The sequence below is a fragment of the Tetrao urogallus genome (assembly GCF_951394365.1).
Source record: "Tetrao urogallus genome assembly, chromosome: 11".
NCBI classification, from domain to species: Eukaryota; Metazoa; Chordata; class Aves; order Galliformes; family Phasianidae; genus Tetrao; species Tetrao urogallus.
In genome coordinates, this window is record NC_136824.1 from 6,513,732 (window position 1) to 6,541,538 (window position 27,807).

A 27,807-nucleotide genomic window follows, 5' to 3' on the forward strand; every position below is an offset into this window, starting at 1 on the left:
CCTTTCTTCTTCCTTCTGTTCTTGCTGTTCCTGATATTAGAGTCCCTCTTCAGCCCCTGAGTAGCCCTGCTGAGTGCATTTTGTTAACTCCAGATGTACTGGTGCATATCGCTGCTACGAAGAGGGATGCAGAGGTTGGGCCAGGCTTGCTGTTTGCTCACATTTCTCATCACCACTTTTTCTCCGAGATCCATCTTAGAGTGACCAGATTGGCAAAAGCAAAAGAGTTGTCTCACAAGAGCAGCTCCACTTTGCTCTCTGCCGATCTCTACAGCCAGGGAACTTGAAACTCATATGAAGCGTAATTAAAGGGAGGTTATGGAGGTAGAGCTGGAGAAAAGCCTAAAGGAAACTGCTGTACTATATGGAAGTCCGTTTTCTTCCTTCTGTTAACTGAGGCTATGCTTTTCTCTTTGTATCGGTATGTTAGTGCCATGAAGTGAGAGAGATGAAAAGGTCTAGTGTCTGCACTAGTGCACTCAGACACTAGGACACCACTGCTGCTAGGTGTTTCCCATCCACAATGCCATCAAATATTTTACAAAGATGTCTGCAAGCTGCTCATGGGAAACAAGCATAACAATCAGAAATGTGTTCCTCTGTGTAGCAGAAATGTCGTAGCATTAAGCACCTGGTGGGAGGGCAGGGCTGAGCCTGGGGAGCTCAGGTGCATGCAATGATGCAATACAATGCAGTTGAGTGACCAGAAAGGGGGGAGGCAGAATTCACTCCTTCCCAGCCCTCATTTAAGGGTTGGTGTTAGAAGGCAAAGGTGTTTTGCTGGAGCTCTCTGTGTACCTGAGGCCATCTAAAGGTAAGCAGCTTTTTTTCCTTTGTTTCTGTGCCTGTGGTTGTTGCGCTTGAGCAAATCCCCATTTGCTGCAGCCCGGGACCTTGGTGCTCTGTTGCCATTGATGTGCTTTCCATTGCATTACACCCTGAAAACCAAAGGCAAAGCCAGATGAAGAACCTAGATGTCCTGAGGCTCCTGTAGGTGTTGCTGCCTGTGCCACGTGTTCTTGCTGATCCTGAGAGCCTTTCGCTTTCTGTTTGAAGGTTGTGCCAGGGGTTGCAGCTTGGGGAATTGCCACAGTGCTATTCCAAAAAAAGCAAGCAGTACCAACCTGAGGCAAACAGAGATTTATGGAGGGGGATAAAAGTATTAGTGAGGAACTAAGGTGCCCCCAGAACAAGCCTAGGAAGCTTTTGGCAACCAGCCCTGGGTTCTCATCTTTAGCCCATTACCTTACTTACATTTTGGGAACTGTGGAGTGATAGAGTCGGCTTACCAGATGATACCAAGGAGGTGATAAAAAGGAGTCATTAATTAACTCGAGTTACAAGTGATATGTAATTGGAAGCATACAGCCCTACAAGGTGCTGGTTCCTTGGGAACATATTGCACGAGGCGCTTTTGCAGCCCTAAGTAATGGCTATGTCAGCACTCTCCCCAGGGCTTTAAGCCTCTCACTACAGTGTTATCTATGCTGTTAAATCCTGAAGGCAGGCTGAGGTGTCCTCACAGTGGTGGTCAGTGTCCTGTGTGGCCAAGGTCCTCTTTCCACTGGGATCAAGTTGCAGGTGGCAGTGGTTAGACTGGAACCTGAGCTGGGTTTGCCCTGCCTGGTTCATACAACTAGGCCACTTGTTGCTGTGGGCTGGAAGGGGGCCTGGGGAAGGTGAGAAGGACACATTTTGATCTGGGAGGGCTGGTCAGAACCCAGCTATGGATGCTGGGTGATTGAAGTTGCTTTCAGGTCAGCATCTTAATCTTCACTGAGCCAAAAAACCGGGAAACAACAAGAGGGGCAGTTTTCAGCCAGGTTGGTTTCAATTGGCATCTTTTTTATGAGTTGTGCTTTGATAGCAGATGCCATGCATTAGTGTTATTTATGCATTAAGAGACCTATAATTGGAGACCAACAAGTATCCTCATCAGAGTTGACCTTATTTATTGAGGAGCTGACATGTGAATGTCAGATTTCTATCCGTGACTTTTTTCCCCTTAGTAACCCCTTCAACCACTTTTTTCCACTTAATAACCACTGCAAATAGTGAGTGGCAAAATAATGAAAATAAATAAAACAGCTATTCTGGGTATCTCTGGAAAGATTTGTGTTTGCTGCAACTTCGGAGGCTGCACTGAGATTAGACTGTCACTTAATCAAGAAGTAAGTGAGAAAGAAAGGCATTTCAGATGCAGGGATATGTGAATTGTGAATTGTAAATAGCCTGCAGTGCAATCTAAAGGAAGAAGAAAGTATAAAGCATATTACAGAGCCATTTGCAGTTCTTTGTTCAGGTATAACTGACGCTTACAGTTATTTCGTTAAATATTCTGTTTATGTGCTTTTCCATCCTGAATAAGGAGTTATCCTGGTCCCTGGAGTGAAGGAGATTCACAAAATACCTGTGTTCATGCTGAAAGCAAGGCATTAATGGAGCCATGTAACTGCAGGATATGAGGCATCAGCAGGGGGAAGATCAAGGGAACAAACTGTTCCCTATTGCAATGATAATTTTGCCAGATGATACTAAGCGAAGAGACAAAAAAGAGCCTCTGGTGCTAGGTGTGATCTGAGTAGGAGAGTTGGAATTTCATGATGGTAAAGGTTGTGATCAGTCAGAATGTGGGCTTTCATGTCTCAGAATGCTTTGGGAAGGCCTGCTCTGTGAGAAGAAGCTCCTCTGCCATCACAGGAACACGACTTACCATCTCTCTTTCCCGTGGTTCTTTCCACTGCTCTGCTGCAGGGTCCCAGGGATCAGGGGCATTCATTCCACTATCTGTGACCGCCCCAGGCTCCCTGTAAAACTAATGGTGACAGATAAATGCTTCTGGATGGTAATTTGTATCCTCAGCAAGCTGAATTGGCCTTTCTCTTTTCCATGATTATCTGGAGAGGTGATAAGACTCCTAATTTGGTGCCTGAGGTAGCTGCCTAACTTTGGTGGTATGAATTGCTCCCCTAGGGTTTGCAGTTACATCTCCAGGGACACACAATAATAAAACAAAACAAACAGCCCAGGATTTTCCAGGCACTCTCAGCACAGTCCACTCTTTGTGAGGAGATCACAGAATACAAACCGACCTGACTCAGACAAACCCTGTCTGTTCTCCTGCTCTGATTTCCTTCTAATGTGTGCTCGGTCAGAGTCCTGCTGAATCCTGAGTGTCCAAACTCCAAATGGAAATACTCTAATAAGCCTCTGCTCTCCAGGGAGGATGGAGAAGAGGGCTGCCTCTGATACGCTGAGGGCTAAATATGTTCACTCCTTGTTTCATCTGAGCAACTGCCCTTTTTGGTGACGGACTGACAGATATTGCTTTCCTTTGCTGAGTACCACGACATTTTCCAGACAGTGGGGTATCTCTGCAGCACAGCAATGGGCTTTTGATACAACCAATCCACAATGGAAGTTTGTGCATAGAGAGATGACGCAAATTATTGTGTCACAAATCTCCCAATTAATATTTTCAGGATTAACATTGAAATTGCTGGAACACTTTTTTCCAAAACTTCCTGAGATATATATATATATATATTTTTTTTTTAGTTCAAAACAAAGCGGTTTTGGTTTTTTTGGTTTTTTTTGGTTTTTTTTGTTTTTCAAAGCTGTAATAAATTTGCATTAAGAAGGTTAGTTGTATGAAACAGCAGACTGAAAAACATCTCAACATTTTTACACTTCAAAACCTGACGACCTGATGCTAATTCTTTCCACAATACTGTTTTTGGAAAATTATCAGAAGTGAGACTTAAGAATAAGATTCTGCTTAAGGTGCTTCTCTGGCACCTTTAATTGTGTGCATAGGAAAACACACTGGCAGTGGTTGGCGTGGCCAGAGTTTACATAATGGAGTGTCAGGCGCAGATGTATCAATGCTGTTATAAGAGAAAAATTGGGTCCTCTCCAGTACAGAGGTTTAATTCTCCTCCATCGTGTTAAGATGGTCAGAGGACTGGAGCACCTCTCCTATGAAGAGAGGGTGAGGGAAGTAAGCTTGTTCAGCTTGGAGAAGAGAAGGCTCTGGGGAGACCTCAGTGTGGCCTTGCAATACTTGAAGGGAGCTTATAAACAGGAGGCGGACTGGCTGTTTTCAAGGATGGATGGTGATAGGACAAGGGGGAGTGGTTTTAAACTAAGACAGGGAAGGTTTAGCTTTGACATTAGGAGGAAGATTTTCACTTAGAGGGTGGTGGCACATTAGAACAGGTTGCCCAAGGAGGTTGTGGATGCCCCATCCCTGGAGGCATTCAAGGCCAGGCTGGATGTGGCTCTGGGCAGCCTGGTCTGGTGGTTGGTGATCCTACACATAGCAAGGGATTGAAACTAGATGATCATTGTGGTCTTTTTCAACCCAAGCCATTCTGTGATTCTATGTTACATCAATGAGAAAAGCATCTATCTTGCTGGATCAAAGAGCAGGGTGCTCATATGAACTAAGTTTATCCTCAAAGGGACAAGGAGAGACTGTGGGATGAGCTGGCTGATACAATGAAGAAAACTAGGGGTTTCACTGTGTTATTTGCAGAGACCTTATCTGCTAGATTTGCAGATGGCTGAGGGGAGATGCTTTCAGGGCCTCACTGGCAGATTCATCCATGGAACTGAAACCTGTCAGCATGTGATAATTTGTGTTATTCTATATTTAGAGCAGCAAGTCACAGTAGCAGTTGTTCGTGTCTGGTCTTTAAAGTGTCAAGGAGAAAGCAAGGCTTCCTCAGACAGGTCTGAACGTCCCTGAACAATTTCTGCAGAATAGATTTTGCTGCTTCATTTCACCTCAGTCAATACCACTGTTTATTGTGATGATCAAACACAAAGTTAAATAAGGGTTGGCTGTAATTAACATCTGCGACTCACATATCCAGACCTATTTGTGACACATCTTATTCTCATCAGAATTGTGATTCCTTGATCCAAGTGGATGATCTTGGCCAGACAAAGGCTGTTTCACTCTATCTATGGGCCTGAGTGTTGTCAGGATCTGAACTCCATGGCTGGCTCCTTTCTAGACAGCCAAAACCAAAATTACAGAGGAGGTCTGTTTCCACTTGGACTTCTCTTTCTGCCAAATCTCTTTCATGACAAAATATGGCTGGGATCTTGGTGTTCTGCTTAAGAATAATTTTTAAGTCTAATTCCGCCATCTGTCTAAGATAGTGCTGAAAATACTGGAAATACTTGAACCCTCTCCACATCCCAGCGTCCCCATTAATCTTGGGTCAAAGCGTAACATCTCAACGGAATTGAAGCATTTAGTTCTGATGTCAGCTCTTTAAAATAAAATTTTTTTAACAAAAGAAACATCCATTTTCTTCTCAAAAGCATGTTTTGAGTAACAGCATGACAGCTTTCAATTCAGAGACCGTTACAAGTGGGACATGCTGACATTATCTGTTTAATTTTCTGTAGAATTAAATCTCACGACCATCAGGAAATTGTTGTGATGAAAACAACTTTCTGAAAATCTTTCCCTGTCCCCAGCAATCTGACAAAAATATTCTCCCTGTTACACCCCTCCCAACTGAGCTCTTTGCTTTTTTTTTTCGGCCTGTCAGTCAATGTGAGTTTATGCTTGATGGCCTGGCTAATCCTTGGCTTCTTTGCTTGGATCAGCTCGGTTGCAAATCTCTGTGCTATGTATACCTGTCCTCCAAATAGGGGCCTGAGGCAACCAAAGCATTTTTCCATGAGTCATGGAATAGCCACCAGATAGCAGTACTATTCCATTTGGGACTGAAGCTGTACAGAGATCCTGCCTTATCTGGCACCTCTGCCGCAATTCTTACCGCTAATCCATCCGTTTCTTCAGTTTCTCAAATCTTTTCAAATAGAACAAGCGCGTGAAAGTAGAAAAATAAATGGAAAAGCTACCTCTATTGCTTCTGCCATAACGAGAGAATATAAAACTTTCCACAAAAGAGAAAGAAATAATCATGACAGGATTCAGTAAATGCTGAGAACGTTGAGTCACAACAAAGGACCCTAATTTGTCTGTTTTCTGTTTGTTTCAGTGGCAGGTGAAGGAGACTTGATTTAATTATTTTTTAAAGAGAGTGAGACAAGTGTTGATTTAGCAGTTTAGTCATCAAAGTAATTCCACTTACAGAGCTGCAGGACTCCAAAGAAACATATTCACAAGCTAGGATTAACATCCTGCATGTGGCAATGTAAGTGCTATGCCAACTTTCTCTGTAGCATTCAATAAAAGGTTTTTTTTTTTTTTTTTTTTTTTTTAAGGAGGCTTCTATAGAAACTAGATTACAAAATATTTCTTAGGATGAGGCCAGCCAGCAAACAGGAAAAAAAAAAATACAGAAAATAGTACTCATAGCGACATTGCTTGGTGAATAAATTTCAGCATTCACAGGATCAATAGTAAAGTATGAGTCAAATTAAGAGGCAGATGCCAGGAGAACAGGAGAAATTAATTTCAAAATGAATTTTGAAGAGAAATGGAGGCCTGGTGTGGAAGGGAAAGATGAGCCTGATCCTTCCAGGTGGCAGAATTTCCAGAGGAACATCACATCTCCTGCTTGGGAAGCAGGAGGGAGCCTAGCAGGGTGCACGGAGATGAAAGCAGCCCTTATTAAGCTGGCATAACAAATTCCTGTACACTAAAATATCATGCTTTTATGAGGTACAATGAAACATATTTTGTACTGCCTCACAGAGTTGCTAGACATGCATCTTGCCCTGGTGACTCCCATGGCAGCTCGTGCTTTGCAGCAGCGGAGGGCAAGGGAACGTGTTGTTAAATGCCAAGGGCTGTTTTCCAAAGTTGCTGGCACCTATTTTACGAATATGGAGTATGCACACCCAAGATCTCACTGATCCTTTGGCTGTCTGGGCTGACTGGTCCCATGGGCATGAAAGGCATGATTTTTATAGGTGCAACATGCATCAAAAGTAGAAGTATGTGTGTACGACCATGCCTGTCTGTATCCCACTTAAAGATGATAAACAGCATAAAACATACATCCAAGAGAGCAGGTGTTGGGGCGGGCAGCAAGCCGGGCAGTATTTCTGCTCTTCGTTATGCAGTGCCTCATTCCTTTGCTTTGCTCTTCACCTTGTCCAGAGAGCTGAGAGAGCCTCATAGTCAAAAAGGGTGAAGTTATGTTGGCTGGAGATCAAGTTGGGGATCCATTTGATAGAGACTTAGTCCAAATCTTTGCACAGAAGCTGTTGGAAAGGGTGTGGTGACGTCTTGCACCCTGATTTGTTCGTGAGCCCAAAAGCAAGTTCCGAAGAAAAACAATATGTTTCTTCTCACATCCTGCTTAATAAAACAACATCACTTTATGATGTTTGATTTTTCATTTTTGTTTTTCTACCGCCTCTTGTTTAGCATCGTATGAACACTGAGGAAAAACAGCCTGGCAAAAGAATTTAGAAAGGCGATCACTGTGCTTCATTCCTTCTCTTAAACCATTCACTCTTACCAAGTGATAAAACCAGAGATTGGTTATTAGGATGCAATCGAAGGAGCAGGTGGAGTTATATTCATGGGGGAAATAGTTGCCACTGCACTGGTTTTCATCCTCTAAATTTCTTCATAAAAGTTGAAAGTGAAATTCACTCTTCATTTTCGCTTCTTAGAACTTGAAGATTAATATCCCATCCTAGGTATGACAACCGCGATTCTGACTACCTCTCATTTCAGTCATGGCCTTTCACGGTTTAAGACCTATCCTTGTTCAGAAGCTGTAAAACTTATGATTAGGCTCATTTTCTTCTGAAAATGCAGTACTTCTGGTCCTTAAATAAACAAGAGGAAAGCTCTTTTGCTAATTCCTGGCTTCAGTGGGGAAGCAAGCTCCTAGCATTTAATATTTTTTGTCCATTAAAATAATTGCAGTAATTACACAGTAAAAAACTACTTAGATAAGCTCAACGGTGGCTGTAATGCACTTGTAGCTGATGAGGCTTACTGTGTTAATCCATTGCCTCCAACTCAGAAAGATGGCAGAAGTGGGATGGGATGTGGTTGTATCTAATTCTCAACATTTGACAGAATCTGGGTGAATGTGTGTTGCTGCTGCAGCCGGTCTAGGGGTAGGAAACAGGGCAAAGTACAAGCTATCATTTATACTATGAAAAGGAGAAAGAGAGAAAACTTGCTGCACAGCCCAATTCCAGAAGCTCATGAAATGTCAAAGAGCAGGTGCCCATAAATAAGTGGAATATTTCTTTTTAGATCCTTCATGCAATTTTAAGCATCTGCTGAAGTAAAATGAAAGGTCTGCAAGCTGGAGACCTGTACGTCCACTGGAAGCAGTACACTGTATTGTAAAATTCACCCTGAAGTCTTGCTCTGATCCAGCCAGTCTTTTTAGTAGCAATGGAATTTGTTGGCAATTTTGAAGGGGTTCCTGAATTTTCACTAAAATCATTCCACGATTTTTCTGGATGCTGTGATATATTCAAGGAAGTACAGTTCAGTTTGAGAATCAGAAGAACTGGACTCACAGATGGTGAAATGCCAAAATAATTTACTCTTGTATCACTTAACACATGTTTAATATGCGAGTCTCACTAAAAAAGTCTGCTTTTAAGCAAATAGCAGCTTACCGTGATAAAAACGAAAATAGACTGTGATAGCTTCTAATAAAATTCCTAATTTGTTGGGTTTTGTTTAAAAGCAATCTTGAAATGAAACCTTCTTTCGTATTTGCAGTGGACCCGTACTTTAGTTTGTTCTCTGGAACAGGAATAGGTCAGAAGCTCTTCAGAGATTCTAGTGAAATAGTATCTACATGTGTATCTCATTGGCATGAGCAGCCTCGGTTTTATGGTGCAATAAAGCCTGTTACTCAGATTGCTTAGATACTGATGTCCTGTTGTCTTGACTCATTGCTTTGTTTTCTCTCTGAGTGTATTCCTTAGAATGTGGATGGTGTTAATCATCACCTGCTTCCCCCTTCCTCTCTGGGTTAAATTCCAATAGACTCTTATTAAAGACCGTAACTGTGCACAGTTTTTAGGCAGTCTCCTTTTCACAACTCGCTGTAATGTGCCTTCAGCAGGAGAACTATGTATGTCCAGATTGGTCTGTCTATGGATTCTCCCAAGAGGGGATAAGTGTCTATTGAATTTAATGGGATTCTTGGTGCCCATCAGAGTTAAACACCCTGTGTTTATTTGACAGGACAAGGGTTTTAGCTTCTTATGTTTATGGAACACTGAAAACATCTGTCAGTATTTGATCAATAATAAATAATGTCGATAATAAGGGCCAGGGTGCAATGAAACCTATCTTGTGTTTTCAGAGCCAATTAGGAAGACAGGTATATCTTCTGTGCACGTGTGGTGGGCTGGGACGGTAAATCAGCCACTGATCAATCCATGCTGTGTATATCTCAAGGAATTATGTGTATCTATAATTTTTGACTCTTTTGTTAGGGAGAATCAGATGGGTCGTCAATATCCCTGCTGTTAAATGAGTAACGACTTTTAATGTTTCATGATGTTTTTATGGTAATCATTGCTTATGTAAATCATTGCTCAGTAGTTACTTAACTCCTCAGAAAGGGGCCGGAATCTGTATCCCAATGGGGCAGGAGTGATAGCTTCTGACTGAACCTTTTCACGAAGCAGAGCTTTTGCCCAGAATCAGCTAAGCAAGTCCTCAGTGCTGAACTAGCAAGCATGTGAATTTCATTATCTGCAATAAAGTGCATGAAATGAAATCAGGAAGCGCCTATTTGTCATAAACACCAAGAGCCATTAAATCAGTGAACTATGAGATGACACATTTGTTCCTATTAGGTCTTGAAATGTGAGACCAGTGCATGTTGCTGCCCTGTCTTTTCTGATCTTGCAGGCTCAGTCCCAGCATGGCGGGCAGCAGGCACTGTGATGGCAGAGAACACACCTAATGTGGGAAACTCTGCTGGGTGGCTTAAGCAGGGAAAACAGTGGTATAGAAGCAGTGCTGCTCTTAATCAAATCATTGTTTCTGCTTTTAAAGGTGTAAATCATGCACTTACAGGCAGGGTGGGAAACTGCAGCATCGGGATTGGGAGTTGTAAGATCAGAGCAGTCAAAAGCAAAAAAAAAAAAAGCTGAACCTGAAACTATTAAACAAGATAAGGTGAATTCAGCCTCCAGCTTAGCTCTTGCACATAGTTCAGTACAGACTTCTTCAGTATCTTTCTCCTAAGTGGGACTTTAATGTCTGTATCTGCACCCCAGTTTCGCAGACGTCAGCAGGATTGCTGAGGCACTGAATGTCAGAGGTAGAGGGGCTGGTGGCACTGGGATTGCTGCCAAACCAGCTGAGATGCACTCAGCCAACAAACGCCGATTCCATCTGTCCCAAGGTAATAATCCCAATGAGCTGGTATGGAAATCTAACTGGTCCAACCAGTGTATGCCGGAGAAGCAGTGCTGTAGGGATGCAAAACAGCCTCCTGGCCTCAGTAGCTGAGAAAGAATTCAGAACTGGGCATCCTCATGTAGCTTTTTGTGCTTTTGCATGCTCAGCTGCTTCTGGCGTACAGAAACATTGCAAGTGAATTTTTTCCAGTAGCATCCTTCTAATGGCAAGACGAACCAAAAGAGAGAAAGAGGAGAGTCTGGGCACTGCCATGGCTTTGAGAAACTCTCTTTGGAGGCAGCAAGTATTGTACCTACGCCTAAAAGGATCCTAATGCTGCCCTGTCCTGGCAGAGGGTCAGATGTTCAGGAAGCAAAAAGGGCATCTGGAGCATATATGCTGTTGCTGACTCAGCATTCTTATTATTTTATATTGCTACTCAGTGGCTGCAATACAGCTAAGGAAGGTATGCACAGACAAAGTCTCTGCCCCAGTCAGCTCTCATTTTTACTTTACAGTGCCACTTCTTCAGGCCTCTGTCATGGATGATGTTTAGGCTGGTGTGTAGACTGACAGATGGAGTCCATTTTTACTTGTGAAAAATTATTTTCTTTTGAGTTACTTTTTTTTTAATTGATCCAGTGTCTTTTGATGCTTTGTATCTGTTTTTTCCTGCTTTGTCGTGGAAACAAAAGACAGATTTATAGCTCCCTGTAAAACTTCAGCCTTGTTCATAAATTGCTTTTGATTGATTAAGTAATAAAGATGCTTTTAGGACAGGGAGGTAAATCTACTGGCTAATTGCTCAGAGCTTTGCATTATAACCTTGTTACAGCAACTGGGCCGGACAGGTCTGCTACTCCTATCTCCACTCCCAGTGGAAACATCACCCCCAGTACATTGCTGTGCCCTGACTGTCAGAAGCCACAGACCGATAATTAATGGGTCAGCAGGCAAAACAAGTGATGCAGCTGAAACACAAGAAAAAATCTTCCTTTTTCAAAGGTGATTTCCTAGATGGGGGTGATAAAAGCAGGTGTAGTGGAGTAACTTGGAGACACTGATGTGATTCATATGGAAAATGCTTTCTTAGCTTGACTGTTTTTTTTCCTTTTGATGCAAAGTGGGGATTCAGATCACATCGGACTTCAGGCACCAGGATGTATATTTCATTTCACAGGACTTCAGCAATCCTGGAGTTATGTTTGCCAAACCTAAACTGCAGGACAGAAAAAGAGGGCTGTGCCTTCATTGAATTCCTTGGCCAGCCTGCTGATGGGAGCTAGCACACACCTCTAGATGATCCTTATGAGTCCTCTCCAACTCTAGATTCCATGATTCCACAGCCCTCACTCACTGCAGATAGATGCTATTTTGTGAATTCAGCCTCGCTTCAAAGGCCTCAGCAAGATACCAACTTCTTTCTCAGGGCCGCAGACCCAGGGGTGTAAATGCACTTCCACTCTCTTATTTTTTTTTTTTAACAAGGTCTCTTGACTTTGTTGTTCATCAGCATTGGAGGCAGGAGGCTGATTGCTGGGGCTGATTGCAGCATTGATGCTGCTGATTACAGGGCCTTAATTGCGATGATGAGAAAAAGAATAAAAAGTCACCGAGCCTTAAAACCTGAGTGGGCATTACTTTTGTGCTTGGACCAGCACCTCTCCCTCCTCCTTGGATGCTCCACAAGATGTGTGGTGGTGAAGGTTAGTTCAGAAAGAGCCTCTATACCAAGGACTGTTTCTGGGAGGGAAATGGAAGTGGCTTTCTCACAGATCATCTAAACCCAACACTAGCAGACCTGTCCTGGGACTGCTGCACCTTTAGCAGATACCTCCCGTTCACCTGCCTGAACAGGTAAATGAAATTATCACTTGTTTGGGTTTTTTTTTGTGCACCTGTGTGGTAAAAGATGATCTAAAGGCAAATGAATCCTCTTTATCATTGAAATCAAAGTAACACTCTGACACACAGTCTGCCAGCAGTCAGATCTGCCTTTCATGTGCTCACAAACCTTGGTGCAGCGTGGCACCCTGGTATGCAAGCTGGTGGCTTGGGGAAAAGAGCACTGCAGGCCTCTGGTCTTAAAAATGCTCTTTTATACTCTGTGTAACTACTTTACATATTAATTTTCTTAATTATATACATTATTATACCCCATATTCAGTTGTAATAGCGTTTACTCATTTATATTTGCACTGTATTTGCATTAATGTCCCTGTCACAGCTTCATTATTATTATAGCCAGTGCTTGCAGGTATCTTTATCAAAATGCACAGGACCAAAGCCAACTGGGATCTAGTTTACCTACATTCCAGTCTAATGAGCAATCATATCCTTATTGTCTGCTCCCCAGTTAATGCAGGGTCAGACTGCAGATTTCAATTAACACAGAGCTATATTACCCAATCTGGCTGAAAATCAAACAAAAGTCATTGTGCCCTTTACTTCTTTACTTATGCTAGGTAACAAAACTCCTAATGAATGAGGCTTCTCTGGGGTCTAGTTTCTCTTCAGACTATAATGCTTCAAAACCTTCATATTACCAGTAAGACCCAGTTCTTCTTGACATAAGAAAACACCTGGACATTGATTACAAAATGCACTCATCTTCTTTCTGCTCCTGGCCTTACACACCCCTTAGCTGCTTGCAAGTATCTCAAAAAGCTTTCACCATCCTTGCTGGATATTTTACACGTTTCTGTTGAAATTTAATTACATAATAGCTGAGCTAATCATTCCCAGATGTAATAAGTCACAGGAGACTGTTTTGTTTCCTCAGTCCCCACCTAACACATGCTGGTTTATACAATTAAGCAGCTCTTCTGCATCCCAATGGAGTGAATGACAATACCTTGGTCAGAAAGCTGAGGCAGTGATGCAGCCTCAGAATGAGAGCTGTCTTCTCACTTTCTCAAGCACTCATAGAAGATTAATGAGAATTCATACTGAGGGGAAAAAAACATATTTTATTTTGCTGGCAGCATGCACATATAATAAAAAGTATCTTTTTTAATAAAAATCAATGATGACTTAAAACTCACAATAAATGTTGCAATATTAATAAGAGATGCTACACGTAAAATTAGACTTAAAGGTGCAGTTTTCCCAGCTATTTACAACCCACATTTTGGGTCTTATCATGCTTCCAGCAGAGAGCAAAATGGTCTAAAAGAGCTGTTAGATGGAATAAAATAAATATGGCCTCAGTGCAAATGAAACAAAAACAGCATACCGAAAGTTCCTGACTGATCTCCAGTGTCACCTCCTCTCAAACTGAAGAGGTCAGCATGTAGCTCTGAAGCACACGTGTTACTACCAAGCAGTTATGAAGGTAAACTGCGAGAAGCAGCAGTGGGTTAAACAACATGGCAAGGGATGCTGTCTGAATGCAGGGCTCTGAAGGAGCAGCACACCATATCTGCCTACTTCAAGGAAGGGTTGATTGTGTTATATGGTGCGTGATAGATGTCTGTGTAGCTAGTTCTTGAACACTTGTGTTGGATGCTGCAGTCTACTCACACAGTTTATTCCAGTGCCTCAATGGCCTTCACATTACCTGGTTTACCCTGCTATCTGATCCTGGTGCAAGTCAATTTGTTATGTTTTGTAATGTCTGCTCCGAACTCAAAGGGCATTCCCTTCTCTGCTGCAGCCTGTATGTGCAACAAGCATAGGTTTTTGTTCCTCTTCACATAGCCCCCCTTCCCTCACTGGCTCTCTGTAGGTCCCATTCTGCAAACCGTTTTTGCCATTCTGTATTTATTTTGTTGATCATCCTTACTCATCGCTTTTATGTTGAATTTTAAGCTTGCCTTCTAGTATAATTTCAGTTTCTCTGAGTAGAATGTTGTGTGCAAATTTTAGACATTTATTTTCTATTTTTTTCATTCTGGTTATTAATGAGCAGTGCCAGAACTAAGATGCACCACGTAAATTCTCTGTGAGGCATACCCTTCTCATCTAACAACAAACCATTTATTATTCTGGATATGGCTTTTCAAACATCTCTTCACAGAAAATATGGGTTGGTTTGCTCAGTTTATCATGTGAAACTATAGTTAAAATCTTAGAATGCTAAAATGCAGAATAGCTACTGTGTCATCTTCAGGCATGTGGTGTAGAAAGATAGTAGAATAGTTTATCCTGATTTCCTTCACGTAGACACATAATCTTCATCTAGTTGTACCCCAACAGTGGAAGGAAACTGAAGGATGGGTCTTGATGCAAGAGGGAAGGCTTTGCCACGCAGAAAATAATTCCAGGAGGGACAGGCAAGGGGGTAGGGAGAAATAAGTGAAGAGAGGACAAGCAAATCTCTCTCAGAGTCCTATCTAGTGCTCATAGTAGCACTTTTTGTGCTGATGCCATGGTAACTCTTAGGATGCATACAGAAAAGGGTAACAACAAATACAGTTTTTATTCTGTTCAATGATATGTACCTGTCTTACTCAGTGAAGCAAGCACAGCATGAAAAGACCATGTGCCATGCACTGGGTCAGCTTAAACAATCACAACGATCCCTCTGGGCTATAAAGCAAACCAGATGCAGTGAGCTTTTCTTCTGGAGAAAGAGGCTGAGGTCTGGCTCCTTCCAGATGCTGCCAGCTTGGAGGGGAGGCAGGTGATAGGGAGGAGAACCCCCAGTCTGGTGTCCTGCATTACAAGTGCATCTGAAGTCACTGTCTCTATCAGTAACTCTGAAGTAACTGTATATTATAGTTGCCACCACCTTCTTGAAGGGGAGGGGGAATTTCCAATGACTGCAGATGACTCTATTTCAAGACCTATTTAAATAGTTCAATCATAGAGCCAGAGGAGCTGATGCCCTGTTTTGCATCCCTTATTTTCCTCATTTATTTAATGTAGCTCCTTCGTGCACTCTAAAGATTCAATTCCATTCTTGATTGTTTATACTCTTAAATACACAGCAACTTTTATCACATACCCTGCTAATCGTTAGTTACCCGAGAGGGTTATTTTTAGCAATGTTAATCTTCCCTCAGAAGTCACTGCCTTGAGTTCCCTATTCATCCCAGTTGCTCTTTTCTGAGCTCCCTCCAAGTTGTTGGCAGTGTACCATGCAACCTCTTATTTATTTTTGAAGATCCCCTTTGGGTTTTAATTCCAACAGACACAAAATAGCACGGTGATGCTGGCTGGTGTGAGTCACTGAAAATGCAGAAATAGGTCTGTGGGATGCAGTCCAACCCTGAGAAGCTCAGGGAGAAGCAAGGTGCTGGGGGACTGGAGATGCTGAGAAAACAGAGAGTTGTGCTATTTCAAGTGCATGCAACAAAATCTGAAGTTACAATAACTCAGCGATTTTGAGGCACTGTTAAGAACTGAAAACTACGAGTTGTGGCTCACTTTGAACAAAGGGAGTTGCTGACTTCTTGGGACTTTATCATTACTTTTTGTCTGTGAGATGCAGTGTGCAGTTCCCAGCTGCGTGCAGCTGTGTAGGGTCTGAAGAAGGACTGCCGAGTCCATCTGCAAGCAGATACAGATTCACACTTGAACTTCGGAGCTTACTGCCCCGCACTTTTGATTCGAATACCAGATCAGACCTCGGAGGAACTGAATAAGTGTTACCACAAGATTTTTCAGCCTGATATTCAAATTGAGAACACCTTTCCCGTCTTGCATACACCAGGCAGAAAGCAGTGCCCCACACCCTTATTTCATTATATTCGCATTCATTTCACAGAGAAAATCTGTCATGTGCTTTCACGCTCCTTCTTTTTTCCAGAAACAGACAGAGGTAGAAAACTGCCCTTCTTGTATTGTTACCATGGAGAGAATAAAGCCCATGAACGTTGTTATTCAGGCTTTTCATGTTATCCATCAGTCAGAAGCCTGGAAAAGCTATGTGAACCTCCCTGACCTGAAGCACAGAGCACATGCAGTACAGCAAAGCCAGGATATCCATCACCCTGTGCTGGTGCTCAGGGTCAACGCTCTCACTAAAGAATAACACCATTTGCAAGATTTAAATGCTCTTGCTTAGACCTCAGATGGGGTTGGAAGACAGAATCTAAATCTGAGCACTGAATAATCTGGTGCAGAAATGGCTCAAAGTGTTGCAATTTGCCCCATTTCTCAAAAGCATGCAGATAGAAAGTCAGTGTTTCCTTTTCCCTTGTGTAACTTCTTATGTTCCCATTGCTTTGTGTCCCAACACAGTTCCACTTCCAACTCAGAATAGGAACTGATGACATTGGTACCCAATATCTCAACTATTGACAAAGCCAGGAGTTGATCTCCACTTGCATAATTTCACTGATTCCAATAGGATTTACAGCCCCCAGTCCCTAGACTGAGGATAATAAAGCCAGTGCAGTCTGGCTCTTCTTTATTATCCCTTTTAAAGTTTATGTCTTCAAATATGGTCTGGTTATGAGTTAACAATACTGAAAAGATCAATACCAGAGTCTGACTAGGGGAGCACAAAACATGTTCATAAAAGTTAAATTAGAATCATAAAATGATTATGGGCTCTGAGTTTTCTTTCTTTTTTTTTTTCCTTCTTCTTTTTTTTCCCCCCTTTGACTCTGCTGCCTGCTATGGGTGACTGTTTGCTGGCCGGTGGGGATGCAATTCATTATCTGTGCTCCCCTTCTCTGCCCCCATTATATCTCAAGGCACAAAGGGTTGGAAAAGGACTGTGTGGAGACCCTTCCAGAGGATTCTGTGGGCTTCAGGTCATGTTTAAATGCCCTTTATTTTTTTATCGTTATTTCTCCAGCAGACTTCAGCAGATGCCTAATAGGAAGTTCTTCAGAAATGGCAGAGATGAGTGACAAATGCAAAACACATTCTCCATCTTCACTACAAGAACATGATGGGTGGTGCGTGTAATGTCCTTAGTACCTTTGCTGGATGATCCAGGCTGAAATGATTTCTGTCCTTTTACCCATTTGTGCAACAGTTAGCCCCCAAAGAAACAATTCTGCTAAAAGGACAATTCTGTGCTTTTATTGATTTGCTCCTTTTGCTTCTTCCCGTGAGCCATCTCAGCTTCCTTAGGGGAAGAATACATAACTAAGTAAAAACACACTGGATCATTTTCTTGTAGTGATGTTTCTGTGAATGGCAGTGCAGAAAAAGGCAATCCCGGCTTATTGTTAGTAATCTTATGGTCCAACATCTGTCCAGTATCTGCCTTAGATGTTTCTGTACTTCCTATTACTTGCTGTAATTCTAACATGCCCACTTTTCTCGTGTCCAGTGAGTGCAGATTGGACGTTAAGCCAGGTTATCAGATAGCAGACAGAGGCACAGGACAATAAGGAGCTTATGCTCCTTCCCAGCTGGAAGCTATGGATGCAGCACAGAATGGACAAGCTCCTTAACTTTGCAGCACTTTCCCCAGCCTCTCTTTGCCCAGCACGTGTATGAACGTGAGCACCCTCCTGCACGTGGGTGTATTGTGTGAAATATCGAGCTGCTTGAGAACTACCTGGAGTAACCTTGCTCTTGCTCCTAACAAAAAACGCTGTTCGGTGATTTACATTCTTTTGTAATCCGATGCAGTGATTAGAAAATCTCTTCGTTGTATTCTTTTCCCTTTAATGCAGCAACCAATGACCCCTGCGCTGGATGTGAGAGAGAAATGTCAGCTCTTCATGTGGAAATGAGTCAGCCAACCATATGTAAACATCAGGGGGAGCAGCGAGCATGACAGAGATTTGAGCGAGGAGAACATGAAATGGGCTTTAATCTGATCACAAATCTTGCTTCCGGGGAGGAGAGCTGCATGCTGCCAAGTGCCCTAGACAGCAGAGACAAGTCCCCAATTATGGATGTGCAGACTCAGAAGGATTCAAAGAAAGAGCTGGCAGGTAATGATATTGTGCTATTTTGCCGTTGCTTTATCTCTGATACCAGCCCTGGCGTCCTACATTAGCCCTGTCTCTCATCACTGTCAGCCCTCTGCTTTTGCATCACCCCTTCCTCTCCCAGCAACCGGAGAGGGGCAGCATCAAACTGCCTGTTTGGTTTATCTGCAGTGCCCTTGTAATTTGATGGAGATAACTTTGGTTAGCACATCTCGTACTACATCTGAGTACCCTACCAGTGGGTACTCAGAAAGGACTGGCTGGTTCCCGTCCATCTGAGGGCAATTTCCAAAGGGCCCAGATACTGGGGAGATGGTATCCCTTCTAGGTAGCTGCAATGCCTTCAAGATTGAGTGAGGGAAGGAGGCTAAAATATGGCATAGCAAGAAGGCAGGGAATAACACAGGTTATTTCCACCAGGTTCTAGGACAGGAGGACAAGGTGGGCAGTTGTGGGTCCACGGTGGTGGTTTATCAGGGGACTGAATTCCTGGGTTGCTCGCAGGAGGAAGGGCAGTGGAGTAGTGAAGTTGTCTTAAATCACTAATAAGAGAGGAGAAGGGAGAACCCTAGATCAGGTGGAGGGGCAGGATGGCCATCACTGCTCACAGAGAGGGGAATAACCAGGAACTGTCTGAGGAGAGATTTTTCCAGTTTCTCTTAAAAGAGAATAATGGGTCTGCCTTCAGGGAGGTAAGTATACTCAGGGGACAAAATGTGCAACACAGTACACTCAGGTACTGAGGACCAGAGTTTTAAACTTCTCCACTTCCAACAGTGTGTCCCCTGGGCAGACTCCATCTGTGTTATTTCTCTGTATCATACCTATTGTTCAGCCACTCTGCTGTTACCAGATAAAATGAAATGAGGCAGGTTGAAGTTCAAAGGCAAAACCTGTTAGGAGACATTCACCAAGCTCACTGCTGCCATACCAGGGTATGGGAATGCTCTCTCACTTTGGAAAGTGCCTGGGCTGTGCTGGCATGGTGGCACTCCACAGTTTTTAGTTACCTGCAATCTGGCAGCCAGAGGAGACTAACGATGATTAGTCTTGTGACCAGACTGCTGCTGCAGACACCTTTGGTCTTGGGTCATCTATCTGAGTGTTATTCCAGCAGTCAGGAAGGGATCAGCACTGAAGCTTTATGCAACCACAATTTCCCTGTCCAGAACTCTGTGCAGTAGCTCTCTAGCTCTGCTTTCCTGGGCACTAATGGCAAAAACTGCGTTTCTCTGCTCTAACCTTTGGTCATATTCTTTTCCCCATGCTGAGATTATTGCAGATCAATGATTTTTAAGTGCTGACATAGACACAAATTTTACAGCTAGTTGGTAATAGATACTGCTTATTTCAGCAGCATTCCTCCAGAATATAAAATTATGTTTACACTTACATGGCACCTTTCAGCTGAAGAGCTCAAAGTTGCAAAGCTTCAGAAATTCCTTGTGATGTGAATCTAATGTTATTGATGAAGACAAGAGGACACAAAGAGATTGAGTATAACAGCACAAGAACAGCTCTTACGGCTCTACAACTTCAGACTGAAAGTCTGTCTAATATTGTTTCTATGTATGCATACAAGATAGAATGCCTACCTGATACCCTGGGAGCTCTTTGCTTTCAAATGTCTATGGCTCTAAGGTTTTCTAAATGATATCTGTTTTTTATGTCACTAATGATTCTGAATAGTAACTATGGAACTATTTGCAAATCCATCAAGATCCAATAGGATTCAAGGAGCTAGGGGATGTCTTATCATCAAGTTAATGACTCAAGCAAAGTGAAGAAGACAAAAATGCAGAAGTCCATCCATTTAACCATCACACCATACCTTTAAGAGAAAGATATAGAGGTACTAGCATTGCTACCTGATTTTTCTCAAGTGCTGCCAGACTCACCAGGAACTCAGGGTAATGCTGAAAATTAGACCTGTACCTGCAGACTGATGTATGCTTTTTGTTATGAAAAGAGATCCATACTTCAACCTCCAGGCATATATAGGATGATATTTTAAATGAGAAATGATGAGAGTAAATTTCCAGCAAGTACAGAAGAAACGAAAAAACCTTTTGAAAAAGCACACTTTGTTCCCAGCTTTGCACTTCACTTGCATTCTCAGTGTTGCAGGAGAGAGCTGTGTAAATGAAGGTCACTGCAGTTACTTGCAAAATTGTCTGGAGGGTTTCTTCTAAATGAAAGGCTACTTCTTTCTTTTCTTTCTGGATTATGGCTTAAGAGATCTGAATACTGCAAAACCCTGGGCAGGTAGCCCAGCATAGAACCATGAGCTGAAAATATTTGAAACTTTGGATATTCATCTTTTTCTTGTGATTATTTTGTAAACAGCATTTACAAATGGCTACGCAGCGTTTTTGAAGCTCAATTCACTGGTGGAAAGAGGAGTCATTTAAAAACGTCAAAGACCCAATTGTTTGGGAGTTTAAGAGACATTCCCATCCTTGTTGAGAGGGCAAAATCACTTTAACTACTTGAAAATCATTAGCAACTAATGGACTTGGTTCTGAAGGAAAGCATGACTGCACTTGGGGGTCTCTACCACTAGACATACCCCCACATCCTGCAGGGCCTTACTGTCTCTTCCCACCATTTCCATGGAACAGCTGGAGATCTTCTCAGAAGGCAGCCCAAGGCAATTTTTGTGTGTGTGTGTGTGTGTGTGTTATTACCTGCTTTATGTTGATTTCCCACTGTGTTTAAGGATGCCAGAGAAGCCATTGTGAGAAGATACAAGAACCCCTGACTTTTTGTCTTTTTTAAAGAATAATTGGGAATCTTGCCTCTAAGTCTTGGTGAGGCTCCAGGTTGCCTGAAATTGGGCTACCCCTTGAAGTAGTGGTGTTAATGGAAAAAACAGAGGCTGAGAATGCTTTGAGGTTGGACTGTTGTCTCTTGGGTCACAGCATAGGCATCATCAGAAAAACACCGTAGATGTTTTCCCTCTTCATGCTTTCTGTGGGAATAACAGAGCAATTGTTAGTCACCCAAGGCTTTTCAATCTGGTCCATTTCACCAAGACTAAATTTGTTTTGCAATGTGAATAAATTAAGACAGAACTGAAAAATGTCTGGATGAAGATTAATTAATCATTTAGAGAGTCCCATCAGCTCTCAGGGCTCTACCATGGAGCTCCCACAGCATCACTAGTATGTTCTGAAAGGCAGCCAATGAGCAGGATCTGATTCACTGCCCGGATTAATCTATATGAATGGCTGTGGGATCCATTTGAAAGCAGCACTGAGAATTGGCCTATAAAAAGACAGCCTGATTTTTTGCGGAAGCTACTTTGGGAAATGAATGAGGACTTTACAATCTCCTTCAGCCATAAAAAAACATACACGTCTCATACTGCTGCTTGCCTATTTTAATTAAACCAATAATTAAATTTTAATGAAATGAAGGTTTTCCTGAAAAAGAGGCAGCAGTGACTGAGTAGTTTTCAGCTGAAGGAGGGAGCTGAAGTGGATGTATCAGGCCACTGGGCTTCCCTCCCCTAACAAGTGTTGGAGGAAATGCAAGGCAAAACGGCTTCATGTAATGAACTGCACAAGAAACACTTATGATAATGAAGTCAAGAGGCAGCTCTCCTTGGCTGTGCATTTTTATCCATCTTCTCCAAGAATAATGCTCTACTCTCAAGGTCTTGGCTTATACCTTAGAGGCCACTGCTGCAAGAATTCCTTAGAGATGCCAGTGCTGTCATACCGGCTGCCCCAGGGACAAGTCCAGGAATAATCAGCGCTTGGCTCCATGTTGCAGGGAGGAAGTTGTAGGCACAAACCTCTGTGGCCACTCTTAGTTGAAAAATGTTCTTTGAGATAACTTTTATTTAGAAATGAATAAATAAATCTCAGAATTTCACTGAGCTCATCTCCAGGGTAAGACAGGTTCACATACAAGCTCATGAAATGCTACCCAAAGGCCGAAAAGGTGCAGATGTTTGGATGGACGCTCAGAAGCAGTGGTAAGGTGCTTGAAATGCACACAAATGTGCATGCAGCCACAGGCTCATTGACTTTAGATAGAAAAATGCAACTGACCAGACGATTCCTCTTTCCTCCCCAGATATGCCCACCTTGTGCTTTTCTGTGGTGACACTGTTACCTTTATTCTCCTTCTGCCACTGATGCTCTGTGTGTCCTTGAGAGACTCCGCTTTGACTTAACAAAGTGTAAGCTGGAACAAAAATGATTGCCTGGCTCCCAGAGAGGGAGTTGTGAGAGCTGATGGATTAATATTTACTGCATTTTATACATGTCAAGAGCTATTGATAGGCACACCAGGGAACTTTCTGGGCACATCCAGTGCTAAAAGGAGGAGCTGCCACAGCTTGAATGGAAGGACTCATCTGGGGATTGTTAGCAATTATGCTGTGTTTGTAGAAACCAGCATTGACCTATGCAGAAGAGGCCTGCATTGCTAATGCCTCTGCACTGGAAGACATCACTGACATACTCAGAGATCACATGAAAGTAGTTTTAGATTAACTCTTCCATAGTTAAATTTACTTTGGAAGAACGATGGGCACAATCCTGCCCTTTATGAGTTTGTGCACTCACCCTAAAAACTTACAAACTCATTGGTCTCTTTCAAAATGTGCTTTACAAGAAGCAGAAATTCCAAAGATAGTTTCTAGAGTTTTATTAAAAATTTGTGGCTGAGTAGAAATGTGACATCCACTACGTTCCTCTGATGAGAAAAGGCTTTTCCATTCAATTCACCACGGCGTAGCATGGTGTATCTTTAGCTAATGTTCCCATTGCCTTCATGGATGTGGGAAACTGGACCCGTTCTTTTGAACTGTTTCTTTCCAGGAGAGTTTGCAGGAAGGTTGAGAGGTGGGATATATTTCTTAGTAGTGCAGAACAGACGAAAGTCAGAAGGACCTGTCCTTCTAAGAGACCGTTTTCAATTGCCCCCAGAGACGGATCTCCCAGGAACCCTCTGTGCTTTCCATCAAAGCAAAATGTAGACAAATGCTGTCCCTCAGTCTTACAGCTTCTCTGTCTCTGAGATGATTTCCCTCCCTGCAGTGCAAATTTCCCTGCACTTCAAATTTCATTGTATTCCTATTCACAGGAGAACTATTCATCATTCAGGATGGAGAGAATTTTAATGATGCAAGGTTGTAAATAACTGCCCATTCTCAGTTCCAGCTGTGCTTCTCATGCAGCCCTCAGCACTGACAGTCTGCTTCCAAGGCCTCTGTAGCACTGACACATTTATTATGTCACAAACCAGCACTCAGGGTCAGTCTTAGCAAAAACTTACTATGTATGCAGAGAGTCCAGCCTTGGAGAATTCAACTCCAGACTTAAGGAGAGCCAGGGGCAGCAGGATAGGAGTTCTCTTGCTTGTCGATGGAAGAACTAGGCACAAGTGCAAATTCCAAAACAGACTAAACTCACAAAAAAATAACCACTTCAAAAAAAAAAACCCAAACAAACAGCACCTGTCATTTTCTTTAACATTTCTGCCTCATAATGCAGGGATAATGAAGGAGTTTCCCTGGGAGTTTTTCTGTTCACTCCCGATTACGTTAGATTTAGAGAACAGTCACTCCTATGGCTTCTGATCAGTTTTGTGAACAGTTTCTGGATGTTTGGTAGAGAAAGTCATTCAGTATTGATCATTAAATACAATTAACAAAGTTCAGTAGCCTGCTGTTGCTGAAAACATTGATTGCGTGGGATGAAGTGCTTGCAAACTTACAGGGGGTCACTGCTGTTACTGCTATGGTGAAGGTCAAGTTTAGACATCTAGTGATCAAAAACAGATTCTCATTTCATTAGGTGCTCCCTGTCTCTCTGACTCTCTTGAACGTGTCCTTCAGCTGTTCCCTCTGACAAGCTGCTCTGTGTAGCACTAAATATGAGCTAACAGCATAGCATCACCAGTCCTCTGTTATCTATGCAATCTCGTGTTCCTACACTTCGCTCTTTCTTTACATTTTGTTTCCTTATGGGCATTTTTCACCCAACCCAGCATTTAAATGGGCTGGAAGATGACTGGGATATTCATTCATTTTTGAAGCCTGTGCCGATCAGAGCAAAACAAGAGGAAGCAGGATGGGCTGAAAAGCTGAACAAGCTTCTACAAAAATTTAGATGGGGAATGTGTTTTGGAGTCAATTCTCTGTGTCCTGATATGGTATCACCTACAACAGCCCAGTTTCCATGTTTTTCTCCACTTGCTGGTCTTGTTAATGTGTAACCCACCAGATTGCTCATTTGGTTTGAGTTCTCTCCTTTTTCTTTGGTTGTTTTTGCTACTTTTTTTTTTTTTCCCCCTGGTGCCTTTGCATACTGAATACTGCTATGTTTGTCAGAGATGCTAAATGTGAGACAAACAGAAGAGACAGATATGCCACAGTTTGTTCTGCTAATGGGAACACTTTGTGTACTGCTGCGTCTAGCTGCCATAAAGTCCGTTTCCTTAAACATTCAACAAAACAGATTCTTCCCTGTCTTGCGCTTATGTCTGTACTCACACTTTTGCAGTGTGGGTGCCACATAAAACTAAATTAGCATAGAAACATTTTAAGGCAGGCAAAACTGATGACACAAGTGACAAAGTAGAGGAGAACTAGGTTGCTGGGGTTGGAAAAATCATTGTTTCCCTTTACGAGCAATTGAAAAGCTTGATACAGGTATGTCTGCAGGAAAATAGAGACGGCATTTTGTCCAGTAGAAACATTCACTGAGCTGCAAGTGGCAGAACAGGCCTTGCACTGTTGCCTGGAGACTTAAAAAAGTGCAATTAAGGCATCAGTGCCATTAACTATTGCTTTATTATTTCATCCTCCTCCCTTGCTTCTTCAACGCATCCCTGCTGTTGTCCTTCAAAATGATGCTGGCATGATAGGATACTTGATGGGAGGTAGGATAGTCAGCCCCCACTGTGCGTGCAGTGTGCAGCAAGAGGGTTCAAAGTGGGAACATCTGACAGCAGTCAAATGGTTAAATGCATCTTTCTGAAGATAAGCTGTGTATGCGTGTTTAATATATGGCTGGCTTTTCATGAACTAGATTTAAATAAGAGCCCAACAAAGTATATTTCAGAATATTTGACAATCTGTCAGGGTATGAGAAGCATACATTCTACCTGACAAATGAAAGCTTTTATTCTTAGATGAAGGAAAGGACAGCATGGCACAAAGCCAGCATGTTTCCACTCCTGGTTTATGAAACAATTCAAGACAAAATTGTTCAACTGCTCAGAGTTTGATTTGACAAAACATTGTCCGTTGTTATTCCAAAGGAGATCCAAGGCATGCAGAGGTCATGTGAAATCTGTTTGAGCCTAGCCAGCAAATGCAGTGTGTTTTCAAGCCTGGGTTAACATATTATTATGGCAGATCTCTTTATTTGATTCTATTAATGCCTTTACAAATGGTGTAGGCTTTAGTGATCTGGAAATAAAGAAGTGAGAGCGTGCCTTTCTACAGGACGATGCCTCTCAGCATCTGCCAGAAAGGACAGTGACACAAGAAAATATCCTGTATCGTGTATTGACACAGAAGATAGCATAGCCACTGTAGCCTCTGATACACCATCCTTATGTCCTGTACATCCTATATCCTTGGTCATCATGCTGCTGCAAAAATGAATTGCTGCATGGCCCCAGATGAAGCTCCCAGACCCTGCCACTGTGCAGGAAAAAAATGAAAGGTGGGATGGCAGGGATGTCTCCAGAGGAGCAAAACTCTGATTAAGCCTGCTGTCCCCTTGTCTGCTGCAGGCACCATGTACAGTACCAGCCTCATATTAAGCCAGTGTAAGACCAGCAATTTCCAGTGGTCAGTTTCTGACCCAGAAGATATTAACTTGCCATCCAGCGGCTGCAGAAGGTTTGGGCAGCTTCCAAAAGCATCTGAGAATGAATTTTCACATCACAACTTGTGTTTTCATTCCCATTTTAACCATTTCAGTACTGTAGAAGTGTGATTATTTCATGGGGGGGGGGGGGTTGTTATTCAGAGAGGTAAACCTCTGCGTAGGCATTTATAAACAGAATATCATCTCTGCATGTATATTGCTCTGGTGATCACTTATGATAAGCATTGTGCTTGAACAAAAGGCAGTGAAAATGAAGGGCTGTTAGAGAAAAGAGCATCCAAATAATACTGCTACTGAGAAAAACCCAACAATATCTCCTCATTAAGATACATACACATTTCTTGGCTATGTAATTTTGACAGGAGAGCTCATTTCTATATTTAATGTAAATGAAGCATGGACAGTTAACTGGGTATTTTACACCATGATATTTCAATTGTGTTTCATAAAAGTCATGCTGGCCTTGGAATGAACAATTTATCTAATTAGGGTTTCTTTTTTCCATTTTTAATGGAATCTGGCTACTCTCTAATCTGTCTCACTGGTTTAAAAATTGAAATAATTCTATTAGAAACCAGGTGTGCAATGTGAGTGCAAAATTGGCATCATTTTTATGAGAATCAGGGAAAAAATATCCTCAGGTTATTCACAGGTTTCCACGCTGATTTTTGTTATTTAGGCTTTATTTAACGCTCATATCTAAAAACTGAATGATGTCTGCATTTCTTTGGTGTAGACTGTAGGTCAGAAATGTGAAGTTTGGCTGTGGCTGCTCACCTTTTTCTGGAGGTATTGATACCGGTCCTACAGTTGCTGTATTTAAGTCTTCCCTGGGCTAATTTTTATTTATCCTGTGAATTACTTTCAAATGCAATTCAGTGTTACATGAGTAACAACAGGCTGAATTCTGGTTTGGAATCCAAAGAAATGTGAAAATAATGCTGGGAATTTCTATTTTGTACGGGATTCCCACTTTTAATTTACGAATCAATAATATTACAGTTGCTAACTATCTGACAGAGGGCTTCTGTCTTCCTCTCATCACTTCATTCACAAGGAAAATGTCCAGATTCTCTCATGCAGGGAGAGTTTTAACCTTTTATCATTCCAATGCAGTGTCATAGTTTAAAACATTTTTAATTTTTGTATGATGCTTTTGAATGAGGGTTTGCATATTTTATAGCTTTACAATGCGTCAACAAGGAAAACTTCAAAATTGCCTTTTACAGGCAGGGGAAATGTAGGTTTAGGTATAGGAACAAGTTTCTGTGGTTAGAACTCTACTTAGCGCCAGCTGATCCATGTTAATGACTTCTGCATATGCTCATAAAATGGAATAATTGGACTGAGTGCTCTTTTAATGCAGGTAAAACCATCCTGCATTATTTTACCTTTGCTGTGGGCTAAAATAGTGAGCACATATCTGCTGGAGATCAGGTGACATCTTTAACTTGTTTCTGTGTCTTTGCCCTGGGCACAAGAAAAGAAAATTACAGGTCAGAGCTTGTACAGCAACTGCAGAGAGCCCAGGGGTCCTGCCTTTGAGCTTCCAATGCCCTCTGTCCTCCCCGTAAGAACATTAACTCTGGCACCGGTAGGAAGCTGCAGTCATGAGTTTAATTTCCATTTTGTTTAAGGATCGCATAAACCTGAGGGCACAGGGGAAACAACAGTGGCATCTATATAAACTTTAACAAGCTAATCATCAAGCTGGATTGACAGCGTAATATGAATAGATGGGAGAATGTTGATGCTTTACCTCTGGCATTTGTCTCTGTGT